We start from the raw sequence: 15718 nt of genomic DNA on the forward strand, positions 1-15718 counted from the left end.
AGAAGGGGGTTCTGCACAAAGGGGACACACGGGAGGAGGAAAGGGGACTTGTGGGTGTCAAGGGAAAGGTACCCTGAGGTTAAACCAACAAGGAGGTGGGGAGTGGTGTGAGAAGCCTGAAAAGCCCGATTATCCAACCAGGACCGGGACGATCACGTCGAGAGGTGCCACCAGAATGAGGAGGGACACGGAGTTGAGACAGGCCGTCCCAGACGGTGTGGTTGGAGACCGGCAGGGGCTGCAGAATCAGGAGGTGGAAGGGCCTGAGACTTATACTGAGGCCGCACCCAGGTCCCCGCCCAGTCGTGGCTGAGTGACTTCCCAGGCCGGGGGGCATCTGAGCCCCTGAGGCCCCTTGTGTCTCCCAGGCAGACCCTGAGCTCCCAAATGGGGCCGGGAGTCCCCACCTGCCTGGAGGGAACCTGGAAAACTGAGGCCGAGGCCTCGGACCGAGAGGACCATGGGTTTGCTGAGAATTATAGGACAAAGAACGTGGCCAGAGGGCACTCTGCAGACCTCTAGGCGTCTGAGCTGGCGAGTTCAGTCCTGACCTGAAGCCGGATCCACAGCATCTGCCTACAATGGACACACGTACGTGGTTGCACACATACACGGGCACGTGTACACACACATGAAGAGGCACTCACACGCAAGATCCATCTCCTTCCTAATAAAGGATAAGGGGCAAGTCACAGACATCACCACATTTGGTCTATTGAACAGCAACAGCGGAAAGAATAAATATCCAAAAAAGATAATCAAGTGACACCATCTCAGCCCCACCTATAGCCCCACAAAGTGACTGTGAGCTGCCCCTCCGCTACTGGGGTTCCCTGATGAGGAGACAAGGATGGAGGAGAAAACTGCAGGCACAGCCCACTTAGGGAAGGGAGAGCCGTTCATCAAGATGTGAGGCTTACCTCTTCACCATCACAGACGAAAAGTGGTGGGACCCCCCCCCCACCCTTTTGGCCTCATCTTTGCGGAAAGGACACATTTGCTGCAGAGCCTCTATTACCGTGCTATCCGGGAGAAGTATAAAGCTGGCTATGTATGTAACTTGTTTTCTTTTTATTTCTTTTTCTTTTTCTTTCTTTTTTTTTGTTTTGGCTGCACCCTGCAGCATGTGGGATCTTAGTTCCCCAACCAGGGATCCCCGACCAGGCCTCATGAATGTGAGGCCTGAAGGAAGGCAGTGTGTTTCTGAACTTGTTTGCAGTGGAATTCCCCTCTACCTCTGCAATATTCTCCAGAACCCAACATAACAAGTAGGCAAAAGGCAGATCTCACCTCCTTCCTCCACCCCAGGCCCCTGAGACACCCCCATGGGGCTCTGAGGTCCCAGTTAGAACACTGCTGCCCCAGGGAAAACATGTCCCAAAGCCTCAAGTGGGTCAAAATCCCGTTTGTCAACTTCGTGACCGTGATTAACACCCTTTACCTTTCTGAGCATCAGTTTTCTTGAAAGATGAAGAGGATTACATGAGGTAACCTGGTGAAAACACTCAGCCGTGGACCACAGAACCTACTAGAGCTGCACTGTCCAATATGGGGTCCCCTAGCCCCATGTGGTTGGTCTGAATTGAGAGCTGCTGTAAGTGTAAAATCCATACTGGATTCCAAAGACTTAGTAAGAAAAAAGAATGTAAGATATCTCATTAATAATTTGTATACTGATTATATGTTGAAGTGATAATATTTTGGATATACTAGTTTAAATAAACTATTATTAAAGTTAATTTCACCTGTTTCTTTTTTTTTTTTTTCCAAGGCAGCTACCAGAAAATGTTAAATTACATACATAGCTAGGACATCCCCGGTGGTCCAGTGGTTAAGACTCTGCCTTCCAATGCAGGAGGCGTGGGTTCCATCCCTGGTTGGGGAACTAAGATCCCACATCCCACAGGGTGCAGCCAAAACAAAACAAAAAAAAAAACGGAAAAGAATTACATACTTAGCCAGCTTTATACTTCTCCCAGATAGCACGGTAATAGAGGCTCTGCAGCAAATGTGTCCCTTCCGCAAAGATGAGGCCAAAAGGGTAGGGGTCCCCACTATTTTTCATTGCTGATGGTGAAGAGGTAAGCCTCACATTTTTATTCAAGGCCAAAAGAGGGCAGAGGAACAGCAACCTCAGTGGTCCCAAAAGGTGGGCACCAGAATCTGATTTGGAAAAGCAAGTTCCAGGTTTTTCTGATTTACTTAGACTGTAAATTGATCTGGGGTAGCTAAGGGAGATTACGGCGGGGAGAGCCTAGAGCCCCCGCCATAAAGGAGTCAGGACACTCAATGTGAATTTCTGATAAACAATGAAGAATTTTTTAGTATAAGTATATCCTCATGGACCTTCTGTATTTTTACTTACTAAATATGACAACCCCCGGTAGCATGAAAGAAGACTGCGGCAGAGAAAAGAGACGCTGTGTTGGAAAGTAACAATGGCCTGGGATTTAAAAAAAACATAACTCTGAAGCCAAATGTGTTGGGTTCAAATCCTGGGTCCACTACTTACAACTGTGTAATATTGGTATAATAATACCTCGTAAGAGTGTTACCAGGTTTACCTCAGTTACTGCTGCCTGCAAGTATACCTATCTACAGCTGAGTCTTTTTTCCCTTAGCAGCTCAGCTGTGCTTCCTGCAGCTACTAGTTGGGTCTCTGCCGGCTCATTGCCCATCCCTATCAGCCAGGTCCCCCTCTGGCCTCTTCTGCGACGCTGGGGACAGTGGAAAGAGCGGTAGACAGCACCACCTTGAGTCGAACTCCTCCCCTTTCGGAGGAAGCCGCTTTCTCCTCCTTTCTTTCCTATTCCCGGACCATTTCTGGGCAACGGCAGCTATTTTCACGTGAGCTCAAGTTAATGTCTCGGGGAGATTCCTGGGCGCGTGGGCAGTTCACCCTTCGATCCAGCCGCGGGCCACGGCTCGAGCCGGCGTCTCCAAAAGCTAACGTGTGTGGTTAGAGGCGAGCGCCGGGCTTTCAGCGAAGGCGGTCGGGTGTTTGCAGGCCGGGGCGAGCCCTTGTGAAAGCAGATAAAAGAAAACATTTATTAACGTGTCATTACGAGGGGAGCGCCCGGCCGGGACCAGTCGTACGTCCCGAGGAACGCTTGGCTCCTTCCAGCTCAGAGGGAGGAGAAAAAGAAAGCGGAAAAGAGGCAAGGATTCTTTCTCTTCGCTTCCAGCCAAGTGGACCTGATCGATGGCCCTCCTGACTTTATTGCAATATTTGAGTTATTAGAGATGCCCCCCTCGTGTGTGTGTGTGTGTATCAACACACACACACCCTCACACGCACGGCTCCGGCCCGCGTCCCTCCTTCATTTCCAGCTCCTGGGCAAATCCCACAGCTGTTTCAACTCTCCGCCCCGAGGGCGAGCTGGAGCAAGTGTGTGTCGGGTGAGTGTGCGTCTGTGGCCCGGCGAGGGTGCGCGCTCGGCGCCGGGAGCGCGGCCAGCGGGGTCCCGAGGCATCAGGAGGCAGAGGGCTGCCCGGACCCCCGCTCTCCGCCGTTGCGCCGTCCGGGGCCAGACTTCGGGGCCGGGGCCGGACGCCGGGGACAGCAGGGCCGGGCCGGCCGGGCCGCCCGTCCTTCCAGCCAGAGGTAAAGAGCTCGCGCGCGCTGGGGCACCGGGAGGGCGCCGCGGCGGGGTCCCCCGCGGCTGCCTGCCCGCCGCTTCCCTCTGCGGCGCGCGCTCGCCTCCCCCGCGCGGAGCTGGGCGGCAGGCAGGCAGGCAGGCAGTCGGGGGGCCGGGCCGCACGATGCCAAGGGGCTGGCTTGGGCGGCGCGGCGGCCAGGCTGGGGCGATGCGAGAGCCGCCCGGGCAAGGCGCGGACCCGGACTTTGGTGAGGGCGGCGCGCCGGGGCGGGGGCCGGGGGGCGGCGGCGGCGGAGCCAGAGGGCGGAGAGGCGGGAGGAGGCGGAGGGAGGGGAGGAGGAGCGGCAGCAGCTCTCGCTGGGGATGCAGCAGCGGCGGCGGCGGCGGCGGCGGCAGCAACAGCAGCAGCAGCGGCGCGGACTCCCCTGCGCCCCGCGGCCCGGCCGGGCTGCGGTAGAGGCGGCGGCGCCCAGCGCCCGCTGAGGCCGCCGGGGCCGTGCGCGCTGGTGAGTGGGGCGCGGGGGCCAGGTGGGCGGGGCGGGGGCTCTTCGCGGCCGGAGTCGGCCCCGGGGCGCGCGCGGCCGCGACTGCTTCCCAGGTGAGCTTGGGGCCAGTCCCCACCGCCAGGCTCCGGCCCCAGCGCAGAGCGCGGGCTGCAGGGTAGCTCCGGCGCCGGCGGGCCGCGGGAGGATGACCCGTTTGACCCCTCTGGCGGGTTGGGCGAGCGGGCGAGGACTTTCCACCGCGCCCCTGACCCGCCGACGCGCCTCGCGGAGCCTTGGAGACCTTGGAGGCAGCGCTCCTGGGCTCGCCGGCCGCAGGGGGATGGCCTCTTTGACCCCTTTGAGTTTAGACCCAACGGACCGGCTGGAAGCCAGACCACGTGGGGCTTGTCCGGGCAGGACACGGGAAAGCAGTGGACCGGATCTTCAGAGTGATAGGGAGCTCGCACATACTGAAAGCAAATGGGATTATAAAGACAAATGTCCTCCCAGGCTGGGTCAGAACCAGTTCTCATCTCCTTGTAGAGAGATGCTCCCGTCCAGCCGCCCGAGGATTTCGGAAGTGTGACAGTGGAGCCGCAGCGATTTCTAGGACTGTACTTTTTCTTTTAATATTCTTTATAGTAGTTCATTCATTCGTTCTGCAAGCCTTTATGGAGCACCTCCTGGTGCCTGGCACCGCGTTATGATCCAGAGAAAAGCGATGAACAGACTCGAGTTCCTGAGCACCACAAGCTTTCAGTTCACTTTGAGGGCAGCTAGGGAAAGAGATGCGGTCTAAGGGTGGGAAACAGTAAGGTGACACCCGCAAATCCTAGTTTTGCCCAGTGACCTCTGTCCGCAACTCCCCGTGTAGAGACTGAAGACCATGGCCCCTGCACACAGTAGGACAAGCCCAGACATTCATTTTGACAGTCCCCTTTTTCCTTCTCCTCTTCGCCCTTCCTGAAAGTTCTGAATCAATTCCCTGCCCCCTCTGCTCTCTGGACAGCCTTTCCTGCAGCTTGTTTTAATCACTTTTTGAGTTAAAAGTCAATATTTAATTAACCAAGTCATTACATTTAGCTTACATTTGAATCTGGGTATTTGCACATCTGTGCATGTCGGGACACCCTCCCGCGTGCCCCTCCATCTGTCCCCTGCCTCTTTCCCACAGCGCCGCTCTCCCTTCCTTTGGGGCAGAGAAGGGAGGCTGCTCTTGGGCAGGTTCTCTGGGGGCCAGAGAAGCAGGGAGGATGGGCTTTCCCTGGAGGACACCCAGTGTCTCTCCCCGGAGCAGGAACAGTTACTCTCATCTTGTAGTTAATAGTGAAGGAGATTTGCTATTGCTGCATCTCCACTACCCATTGCGGAGCCACTGGAGGGTTTTAATTAAATTAAAGGCATTCATTCCATGTAGAAAGGGGGTGGGGAGGACGGACTGAAGACCACTCACCTGGTGAGAGAGGTTCTCCCAGCTGTGCTTGTCCCACGTGTGGAGGAGAGAACTCATCACAACAGCCTGTCCGGGTGTGTAACTTAGTGCCCTCATAAGCGGCTCGAGGGGAGATGGTGGCAGGCTTTGCTGATGGCAGTTGGACGTTTGCTCATGAAGGATCTTCCTTGGGCCAAGTTTATGCACATAAATGCATGATGTCGGCATGGCTGCCATGGCTGAGAGTCACTGTGGGTTTGGGCTTTGTGTATATTTTTCGGTTTTTTTATTTGAATTTATGGCTTTGTCTGAAACCTTAATAGCATGTTAAGTTTTCAAACTTGAGGGTTGAGTGATGAGTTAATTGTAAAAAGCCTCCGCCTGGAGGAGGACCAGGAGGCTGTGTGTGAGACTGTGTGTGGTGTATGTACATGTGTGTGTCCCCTGCCCAACAACTCCCTTTAGCCGCCATCCCTAGGACCTAGCTGGTGCGCGGTCGCACACCCTCACACTTGAAGATCCTTTAGATTTGGGAATAATATTTCCCTCTTCCTTTCCCTGGATATGTTCGCTTTATCTGTTTGGACTTGCCTCAAGGGGGTAGCTTCTGGTCTTCTGAGTTATCCAGCCAGGGAATCTGGCCCAACTCCATCCAATCTGTTTTTAGACTTCCTTCCCTCAGAAGGAGACTGAAAGCCTTGTCCTGCAGAAGAATATCATCATTTCTGACCATTTTGTATTTAAAAGAAAGGGTTTAGTCTAGACTTGATATAATAGTTAACACTTATGTAGTGTTTCATGGGCCAAGCACTGTTCTAAATCCTTAGGCATAATAACTCATTTCATTCATTCAAAACACCTGGGAGGTAGGTCCTGTGATTGTCATCGTGTTAAAGAGGAGGAAACTAAGGCACTGAGAGGATCGTGACTTTCCAACAGCTGGTCAGTGGTACAGCTGGGATTGGCGAGACCCTGGGCCTCCGGGGTCCACTCTGACCCACTGTACTCTCTTCCCTCCTTGGCCTTTATTCCAAGTGTAGAAGAAACAGATATGCAGTGGGAAAAAAAAAAAACACAATTAGACGATCGAACTTTGAAAGGCAGAAGCCCCTCAGTGGTCCCACTTCTCTCCAAAAACCTCCAGTGTTTGGGGGAGGCTGGGGTTTGTATTTTGGTTTTGGGGATGAGGGATGCCTTGAGGAAAATATGTGGTTGCCTGGCCACGTTCCCTTCTCCCTGCAAGTACGCACACACTCTCCCTGAGTCAGGATGCAAAGGGATGTATCACGTGGACTGACAGCCAAAAGCCATGAGATCTGAGGGGAGGGTTCGTGCCCACTGAAGGCACGATGGCAAGAGGGTGAAAATTCTCCAAGAGGTGTGGCCCTCTTGTGGTTGGTGATGGAGTCGCATCGGCCTGTCCCTGGAGGGGTGGGGGAGGGGGAGGGGGGTCCAGGGCCCTTTGTTTCAGGCCTGGGCCCTGTGTGACCAGTGGATGTGAAAGGTAGGGCCTCCTCTCAGTGCTGACCTCCAGGTGAGGGAGGCCTCACCCTGGCCTACCTTCCACGCACTTCCTTGTGATGGGCCCTGGCGGGGAATCTGCAGTGCCCCTGATCCAGATGCAAGGCGCTGCCTAATTGGAAGATCATTAAGATCATTATAATTAATTGGCATCCTGATAAATGGCATGTTTGCCTAACTGGGGTGGTTGCTAGGGAACCAAGCCTCACTCGGAGAGGAGAGGGGAAGTGGCGTTAGGCTGGCTGCAGGTGGGTGTCAGGGTTACAGACCCAGCGGGTTAACGGGTGGGAAGCGAGAGCCGTCCTCACCCGCATCTGCTGGTGTTTACTGGGCAGCTGCTGTGTGCAAGTCGCAAGTGGATTATCCGTTAGGGGTACTTTCCTAGAAGGACTGGGAAGTAACCGGGACCTTTTCTCTTGTAAGCAACAGAAAGTAGGGGGAAAAAATCACAAATCAATTTAAGAAGAGAAAGGGACTTACTGGCTTTCATGACCAAAAAATGCTAAGGTAACAGCTTCAGGCGCAGCTGAGTCAGGGCTCAGATTTTGGCCTGAAAATCTGTTCCTCTCCATCTCTGCTCTTTCTTCCACGAGGCTGGTTTCTCTCTCCAGCTCTGAGAGGCAGGCAGGCTCTAGCACCGTGGTCAGGAGAGCCAGGCTGCGCGGCTACCTGCCCAGTTATGTGATCCACGGCACGTTACTTAACCTTTCTATTGCCTCAGTGTTCTCAACCAGCAAATGACGATGATTACAGCACCTCTCTCCTGGCTGGTAGGAAAGGCTAAAATGAGATCATCAGTGTCAAGGGCTTAACATGGTGTCTGACACAGGCAAGCCCTGGGGAAACATTGGCTGTTCTCATGATTAAGGAGTTGAGCTCAAGAGCTGTCCTCTCATTCTCTCTGGTTTGAGCCCGCCAGAAAAGAGCAAGCCTCTTTTCTGGTAATGCCCACCCAAGCCCCAAGTGTCCCTCTGATTAGACTCTTATGTCACGTGCTCACTCCAGGTCAGTCACTGGCCATGGAAATGAGTCAATGACCATGGGCTTAGCCCAGGCTCCCAGGGCCTGCCCTGGAGCTGGGGGCAAACCAACTAAGACCCCAAGGCCCCAGAGGACACCAGGGAAAGGGAGCCTGGCTGCTGGGGAGGCAGGCCTCCAGTGCCTATGATGAGGGGGGACATGAATGTGACACATGATGGCCAGGTGGGCCTGCTTCCAATTTGGTCGAGGGGGTACCGCAGAAACAGCTGCTGAGTGAGCAGCCTCCCCTGCCCCTCCACTGAGGTTAACAGGTGCTGGAGGCCGGACTTTTCTGCCTTAGTGTCTGACAGGTGCTACCTAGCCTGAATTCTGTGATTTTTTTTTTTTTCAGGTAAGGCTTTATTGGGGCCCCTGCTGCTGCGGGGGGGGGGGGTAAGAACAAGTACAGGTTCCGTTGCTGGCTCGCTCCCTCCCTCAGGGTGTGTGAGCTGATTCCTTATATGGGGTGATGGTAGGGGTATGTCCAGGGGTCGGACTGGAGCGGTGGCTTAGGTGGGCTGCCCCCCCTTAGGTGGTGTGTGCAGGGGGCATGCGCAGTGCCCTGTTTTTGCTCTGGGCTCTTTAGAAGTGGCAGTTGAGCTTTTTGGTCTCTTTGTATCTTGCTGTCCAGAATTTGCCCCAATTGTGCATGCGCACAGTTATTTTTAATCCCTTATAGTTTCTTTGTATTTTGTTGCTCGAGGAGACGTTTGAGCAGGTGCAAGAACTGCGGCACTGCAGCAAAGGGTCCCAGGTCCCAGCCTGTCTCATTTCCCGCGAGAGACTCTACACCTTTATTCTTAAGGGGTAAGGAGCTGAAGGTCTCTTCTGAAACTCTTCCTCCTGGATGGGCTACAGACCCTAGTGTCTTCTAGGCTCCAACAGTTTGAAGTAAGGCTCATGACGGCTCAAGGCATTTAGCCCATTCCAGCAGAGCGTGGCCCGGGTCCCTACAGGTCCTTGAGACAGTCAGCGAGGGACTTCTACGATTCTGTGACTTCTGGTGGGGCAGTGTTTGCCCAACCTTCCACCATGAGAGTCGTCTGGAGGTATTTGTTTAAAAGCTCAAATTCCAGACCCTGCTGAATCAAACTCCCAGGGAGGGCCCTGGCTGCTGGAAGGGAACCAGAGTGCTCTGCGTGTGTGTGCGTGTGTGTGTGTTCCACATCAGCAAAGAGGTGGAAAGAGGGCCCATCGAGTGTGCATATCTCGTACTCCTGTCTGATGCAGGGGCAGCCAGAAGGCAGAGGAAATGCTCTAAATGAGATCAGGCATATAAAGGTGTTCTGGAAACTGCAGTACAGATTAAGAGGTCATTCCTCTTATTTGTCAGTGCACACGTGTTTATTGAGCAGCTGTTGTGTGACAGGCACTGTGTTAGGCGTTAGGATGAACGAGAACCCTACTCTCGTGGAATTACATTCCAGAGGGTGAGAAAGCAGATGATACACAAGCAAACAAGTCCGAGGCTCTTTCAGAAAGGGACAGGCTGTACGGTGGAAACAAGATAGTGACGTGATGGGAAATTATGGGGAGTGGGGGAGGGCGACTTTTGGCCCAGGTGGTCAAGGAAGGCCCCTCTGAGGATGTGACTTTTGAGTTTTGACCTAAATTTTGAGATGAGCCAACCTGGGGAAGATGTAGAGGAAGAGCATTCCAGGTAGAAGGAACAGCCAGTGCAAAGGCCTGGAGGTGGAGAGGAGTGGCCTGTTCAAGACACCTGTTTAAAACACAAATAGAAGTCCAGTGGGGTGAAGGGTAGTGAGTAAGCGGCGGGGTGGGGTGGGGGTGGGGGTTGAGGTCAGTGGTGAGAAATGGGGGCCAAGGTGAGAAATTTAGATTTTATTTCAAATGAAATGGAAAACCACTGGAGAGTTTTAAGTCAGGGAATGACAGGATTGGTGTTTTAAAAAGATCTCAGTGGCTACCATGAGAGGGATGCTTTGCAGGTGGAAGCAGAGACATGAGGATGGTGAGCTGATATGGGCCAGGATTTTGGTGGTAGTAATGGAGATGGAGTGAAATGGGTGGATTGGAGATATATTTGGGGGGCAAAGCCAGTGGAACTTTCTGGTGGATTGGATACTCAAAATGAGGGAAGAGCTGTAGTTTTCAACCAAGGACAACTTTGCCCCCCAGAAGACATTTAGCAATGTCTGGAGGTGTTTTTGGTTGTCACAACTAGGGAGGAGATGCTACTGGTATCTAGTGGGTGGAGGCCAAGGATGCTGTTAAACACCCTACAACGTGCAGGACAACCCCACAACAAAGAATGACTCAGCCCCATATATCTCTAAGGCCGAGGAGTCAAAGATGACTGGGAAGCTTGGTGTATGGTGATTCCTAAGTAGGGAAGACGAGGAGAGAAAGTTTGGAGGAGGGAGGAGGATCCAGAATGTAGTTGTGGAAATGTTGGGTTTGAGATGACACTCAACCTGGGCGGCGGAAGGCTCACTGGGTGCTGGATACACAAGTCTGGAGCTGGTTGGTACTGGCAAGTGAAATTTGAGAGTCATCAGTACATCCATGTTATTTTAAGCCCTGGGACTGGACACAATCATCTAGGGAGAATGTATTTTGTTCCCTGGTGGGCTTTCCTCCCTCGTCCCCCGCTCCAGTGCCTGTCATGCATCAATTGGATGAATATTTTTAGCACATCCCACACGCTCACCTCTTTATGATCGTCCTAAGAAATTCCCAGAGGCTCAGGCTGAGCCCCTTCACCCCACCTTGTCCATCTACTCATTGCTCAGTGATTAGCAGACAGAGCTAAATCGTCATCACTCTGCAAAAGATGCCCTCGGGAAACTGCTGAAGTTCGTATGGGATCCTGGCCCTTACAGGCAGCACAGTGCCTCCTTGGTAGAACAGCTGGTCACATGGTCTTCAGAGCTCCTCCTCCAGCCCAGACCCAGACTTCGTGGAATTCTCTCTGACCAGCATCTACCACTGTTGTGAATTTTCCACAGTCTCTTAATACGATTCCAAAACACATGCTGCCCGGTGGCCCTGGCCTCTGACGTGTAGCTCCGTCTTACGAAAGGCCTGTATCCACTGCTTTATACACCTGGGGCTTGCTTGAAACTTGGATAAGTTCTATCCCAAACTCAGAGTCGTTATGAGCAGGGCTTGTGTGTGTGTGAGTTGATGGATAGGGCTGTCCCCGGGGACCATGAACAGTACCCGAGATGTGTTTGGCCAGGTGGAAGCCAGATGTGTTAGGAGAAGGATGCTGCCAACAGCCTTTCTTATTGGCTGGAGACCAGGGTCCCAGCGGGTGACTTGACCCACCTCAGCAGCCAGAAAAGGGGAGCGTTTTTAGCCACAAAAGTCCAGGAGATGTTCATGCTCTGGTGAAAATCACATCATCCAGAAGCAGCATTTCTGGCCTGTTCTAGAGACGGGCACTGTCCACAGACTTCTGATTGCAGGCCACTTACCTTGGTATTTCAGAGAGGAGGAAAGCCTACTAGAGTCTTAGTGATTTGGAGTCCTAATCATTTGAGTGTGAATCAAGATGTGTTCGCTGCAAGTAATAGAATTCCTGGCTGAGAGTGGCTTGTGCAGTAGCAACACTTAATTCTCACGTAATGAGAATCCAAAGCGGGGGAGCCCAAGGGCCAATTTGTGGCTAAAAAATAATGTCCTCAAGGACCCGGGATGTTCCTAGCCTGTTCCTCTGTCCTCAGCTTCATGGTCTTTGTTGCTTCATGATCTCAAGATGGCTGCCACAGCTCCAGACATCACATCCCCCTACAAAATGGGAATAAAGAGCAGGATTCCTTGCGATCTCTCTTTTAATTAGAGAGCAAAATCCTTCCAAGAACACCCCCACCCCAGCAGACTTAGGTTTAGCTTCATTGGCCTGGGGTTGGGTTTTGTACTAGCCTCTAAGCCAAACACTGACAAAGGGAAATAGGGTTTTTATGTTCGGTTTAGCTTAGTGGTTCCCCAAATTAGCAGGTCAAACACCTTCTTCTTATAACAAACATATTTTGCCAAGTTTACCTGAAGTAAATTCATAGATAATATAACCTGTCTACACATATATTTTAATCAATAAAGTACCCTCACTGTAATTTAAAGAAAAGCTAAAAAGGAGAGTGATTTATAATTAAGCATATATATTGCAGCCTATGAACACTTAGACACAACTACATTAGAAGGTGTAATGAAGCAGTCAGATGCTCACACTAGTGTAGAATCACATAAATCTGACAGCTACAAATGCAGTGGGATACAGATGTTTGGGTTTGGCAACTTGAAGACCACAAGTGCTATGGCCATAAGTAATATGATTTTCCAAAACAGAACAATTTACCAAATTTTCCAAATGAAACAAACTACAGTCTTCCCTCAGTTTACTTAGTGGTTGCATTCCTGGAAAATTCAGCTTAGGGTAGAACCACACAAATACATCTTTGGCGTTTATATGTGAAGCGGAGTTCATGTCTAAGGTCACGCAATGTAAAAGCTTTTTCACCTACATGAATGTCTGGTGGGATGTCCAAAAGTCATGCTGGAAATGGGGCGATTCTTCACTGCGTGGAGCATTGCATTATCCACCATCCCTGCAACCCCACTAGACACCAGAAGCATCCCCCAGTCATGTGACAACCAAAACCTCATAAATTCCAGAGAAACGCCCCTTTGGGGAATGATTTCACCCCCTTGAGAACCACTGGCTTAGACTAATGCTGGTTTGTTGCCAGGGTGGGGGGAGATCCACCCCCTGAAAAAACTGGGGTCCTGTAGACCAGGGAATGACCGGAAAGGGAGGCACCCACAGTTTCTGCCTCAGAGTTGTCCCCAAGCCCCTCTTTCTGCCCCTCACCCTTCCTGTTGACATGTTCCTAAAACGTCCCAGTCCAGCCAGTGAAATAAACGCATGTGGTTGGCGTGGACCAGCCTCTCCAGTGAATGGGGTGATGAGTTCTCGGGTTAATCTGGGTATCAGTGGTTTCCACCTGGACAGGAGATGAAGATGGTACAGATGATTGAACATAACGCCCTGAGAATCCATGTGTCATAATGGTTAACGGCGTAGACTCCAGAACCAGACTTCCTGGTTCAGATCCCAGCTTGGCCATTCAGAAGCTGGGTGGAGCTGGGCAAGTCACTTGACCACTCTGAGCCTGAGAGCCCTCTTCTGTAAAATGGGGGCAATCCCAGTAGACTCCTCCTAGAGTTACTGTGAGACACTAGAACAGTGTGTGGGTACATGGAAATTACCTCAAAAGGTAGATGTTATTGCCGTCATAGTTGTTATGACTTATATTTGTATATACTTTTTAGCTTTTTTAAATTGAGATATAATTGACATGTAACATTGTATTCATTTTAGATATACAACATAATGATTACAATGTAATGATTTGATACATGTACACATTGCAAAATGGTTACCCAGTAAGTGTAGTTAAACATCCATTGCCACGCATAGGTGCAGTTTTTCCTTGTGATGAGAACTTTTAAGATCTATTCTCTTAGCAGCTTTCAAATATATAGTACAGTATTGTTAACTGTAGTCACCATGCTGTACATTATATCCCCAAGACTTATTTATTTTATATCTGGAAGTTTATATCTTTGACCACCTTCACCCATTTCGCTCATCCCCCACCCCCCACCTTTGGCAACCACCAGTGTGTTCTCTGTACCTGTGAGTTCAATTATGGGTTTGTTTTTTGTTTTTAGATTTAGATCATGCAGTATTAGTCTTTCTCTGATTTATTTCACTTAGCATAATGCCCTTAAGGTCCATCCATGTTGTCGCAAATGGAAAGAGTTCCTCCTTTTGTATGCCTGAATAATCCATTATAGACATAGACCACATTATCTTTACCCGTTCATCCATCAGTGGACACTTAGATTGTTTCCATATTTTGGCTACTGTAAGTAATGCTTCAGTGAACATGGCGGGGGGGTCAGTGCAGATCGCTTTTCGAGTGATTTGATTTCCTTGGGATAAATACCCAGAAGTGGAATTGCTGGATCATGTGGTAGTTTTTTGGGTTTTTTGTTTTGTTTTTTTGGCTGCGTTGGGTCTTCATTGCTGCACCAGCTTTCTCTAGTTGAGGCGAGCAGGGGCTACTCTTCGTTGCGGTGCGCGGGCTTCTCACTGAGGTGGCTTCTCCTGTTGCGGAGCACGGGCTCTAGGCGTGTGGGCTTCAGTAGCTACAGCGCATGGGCTCAGTAGTTGCGGCTAGCGGGCTCTAGAGTGCAGGCTCAGTATGTGTGGCCTATGGGCTTAGTTGCTCCGTGGCACGTGGGATCTTCCCAGACCAGGGCTCAAACCCGTGTCCCCTGCATTGGCAGGCGGATTCTTAACCACTGCGCAACCAGGGAAGTCCCTCATGTGGTAGTTCTATTTTTAATTTTTTGAGGAACCTCCACACTGTTTTCTGTAGTGGCTGCGTCAGTTCTTTTTAGCTTTTGAAGTGCTTTTGCACCTAGCATCCTGTATGGTCTTTTCAGCCACTCCGTTCATAAGAAAAGCCGTTGGTTTCCTTCCTGCTGTTGAGGAGCGTCCAGCTCAGAGAGGCAGGAGCGGGCTGAAGGCATAACTGGGCTTAGAGATTGATTCTGTGGCTTCCTGAGCTGAGGAGCTATGTCATGTCCACCCCTAACCCTGCCCTGCCCACCTCCTCTTTTAGGCCTCAGTGAGTCCATCTCAGGAAAGGAGCTGACCTGTAGGGGAAGGACCTATAGGACAGGGCCCTGAGTGTGTCCTAGGAGCCCAGGATGGGGCTCCTCACCGTGTGCACAGGGAGATGCTTGTGAGTGGAGCCGGGGTTCCCAACAGAATCTCCAGGGGAGCTCTTAAGTTCCAGTGCCCAGGCCATACCCAGACCAATTAAATCAGCACCCCTGGGTGGGGGGGAGGGGCAGACATCAGGCTGTTTTACAGCTCCCAGATGATTCCAATGTTCAACTGAGGCTGAGGGCTGCTGAAGCAGGAGAGTAAGTGCTAGAAAGGGTGCATTTCTGCAAAATCCCAAAAGGGCTTGTAGGAGCTAGCAGCTCCTGGAATAAAACCCTCCCTCCAGGGGCCCGCTACACCCATAATAAAGTCTACCTTGCCCTGCACCGCCTGGCCTCCACCTCCGTCTCACTCCACTCAGCATACTACACCCAGTCACACTGGCCTCCTCTCTGTTCCTTGGCTGCATCAGTGCTTGTTCCGACCTCAGGGCCTTTGCTCTTGCTGTTCCCACTGCCTGGACCGCTCTTCCTCCAGAGCATCACAGGTCGGGCTCCTCTGGATGCTTCAGGTCTCAACTCAAATGTCCCCTCCTCAGAATGTCAAGAATGCCTCCTCGGTTTATGTTTATAGCACTTTTCACTCTCTGGAATTACCTGGATTTACTTACTTGCTTCTTTGTCCTCTTGCTAAAAAGTACACCCCATGGTTGTGGGGACCTTGTTTGTATCCCGGCACCTAGAACAAGGCCTGGCACTCTCAGTGCTCAGGAAATATTTTGGGGAAGAAAGAATCAAGGCAGGAGGCTTGGAGATGTGCCGGTAGATCTGAATCTAGTGTTTGGGGATCCTTGCTCAAGGCAAGGGAGTCGAAACCTGTTTGTCATCTGCCAAAAGCACAGGTGAGAGTGGAGAGGGTTGCTCTCACCTAGTCACCAGTCCCTGTCCCCTCCTGGTAC

At 51.6% G+C, this 15718-nt stretch overlaps 1 protein-coding gene across 4 annotated transcripts in view; it reads left to right on the forward strand.

Annotated features, from left to right (window-relative positions):
• Positions 1–2814: 2814 nt before the first annotated feature.
• Positions 2815–15718, forward strand: part of SULF2 (sulfatase 2) — a 138744-nt gene continuing 125840 nt past the window's right edge. For 2 of the 4 annotated variants that reach the window (XM_029221369.1, XM_029221367.1), the window contains exon 1: positions 3983–4105. The gene's annotated coding sequence lies outside the window, so the exon portion shown is untranslated. Of the gene's footprint in view, positions 3400–3758; positions 3848–3982; positions 4106–15718 lie in introns of those variants that run through there. The other 2 variants (XM_029221366.1, XM_029221368.1) reach the window with 2 other exon arrangements.

Source organism: Monodon monoceros, unplaced genomic scaffold (assembly GCF_005190385.1).
Source record: "Monodon monoceros isolate NGI ecotype Baffin Bay Population unplaced genomic scaffold, NGI_Narwhal_1 Super_Scaffold_13, whole genome shotgun sequence".
Classification (NCBI taxonomy): Eukaryota; Metazoa; Chordata; class Mammalia; order Artiodactyla; family Monodontidae; genus Monodon; species Monodon monoceros.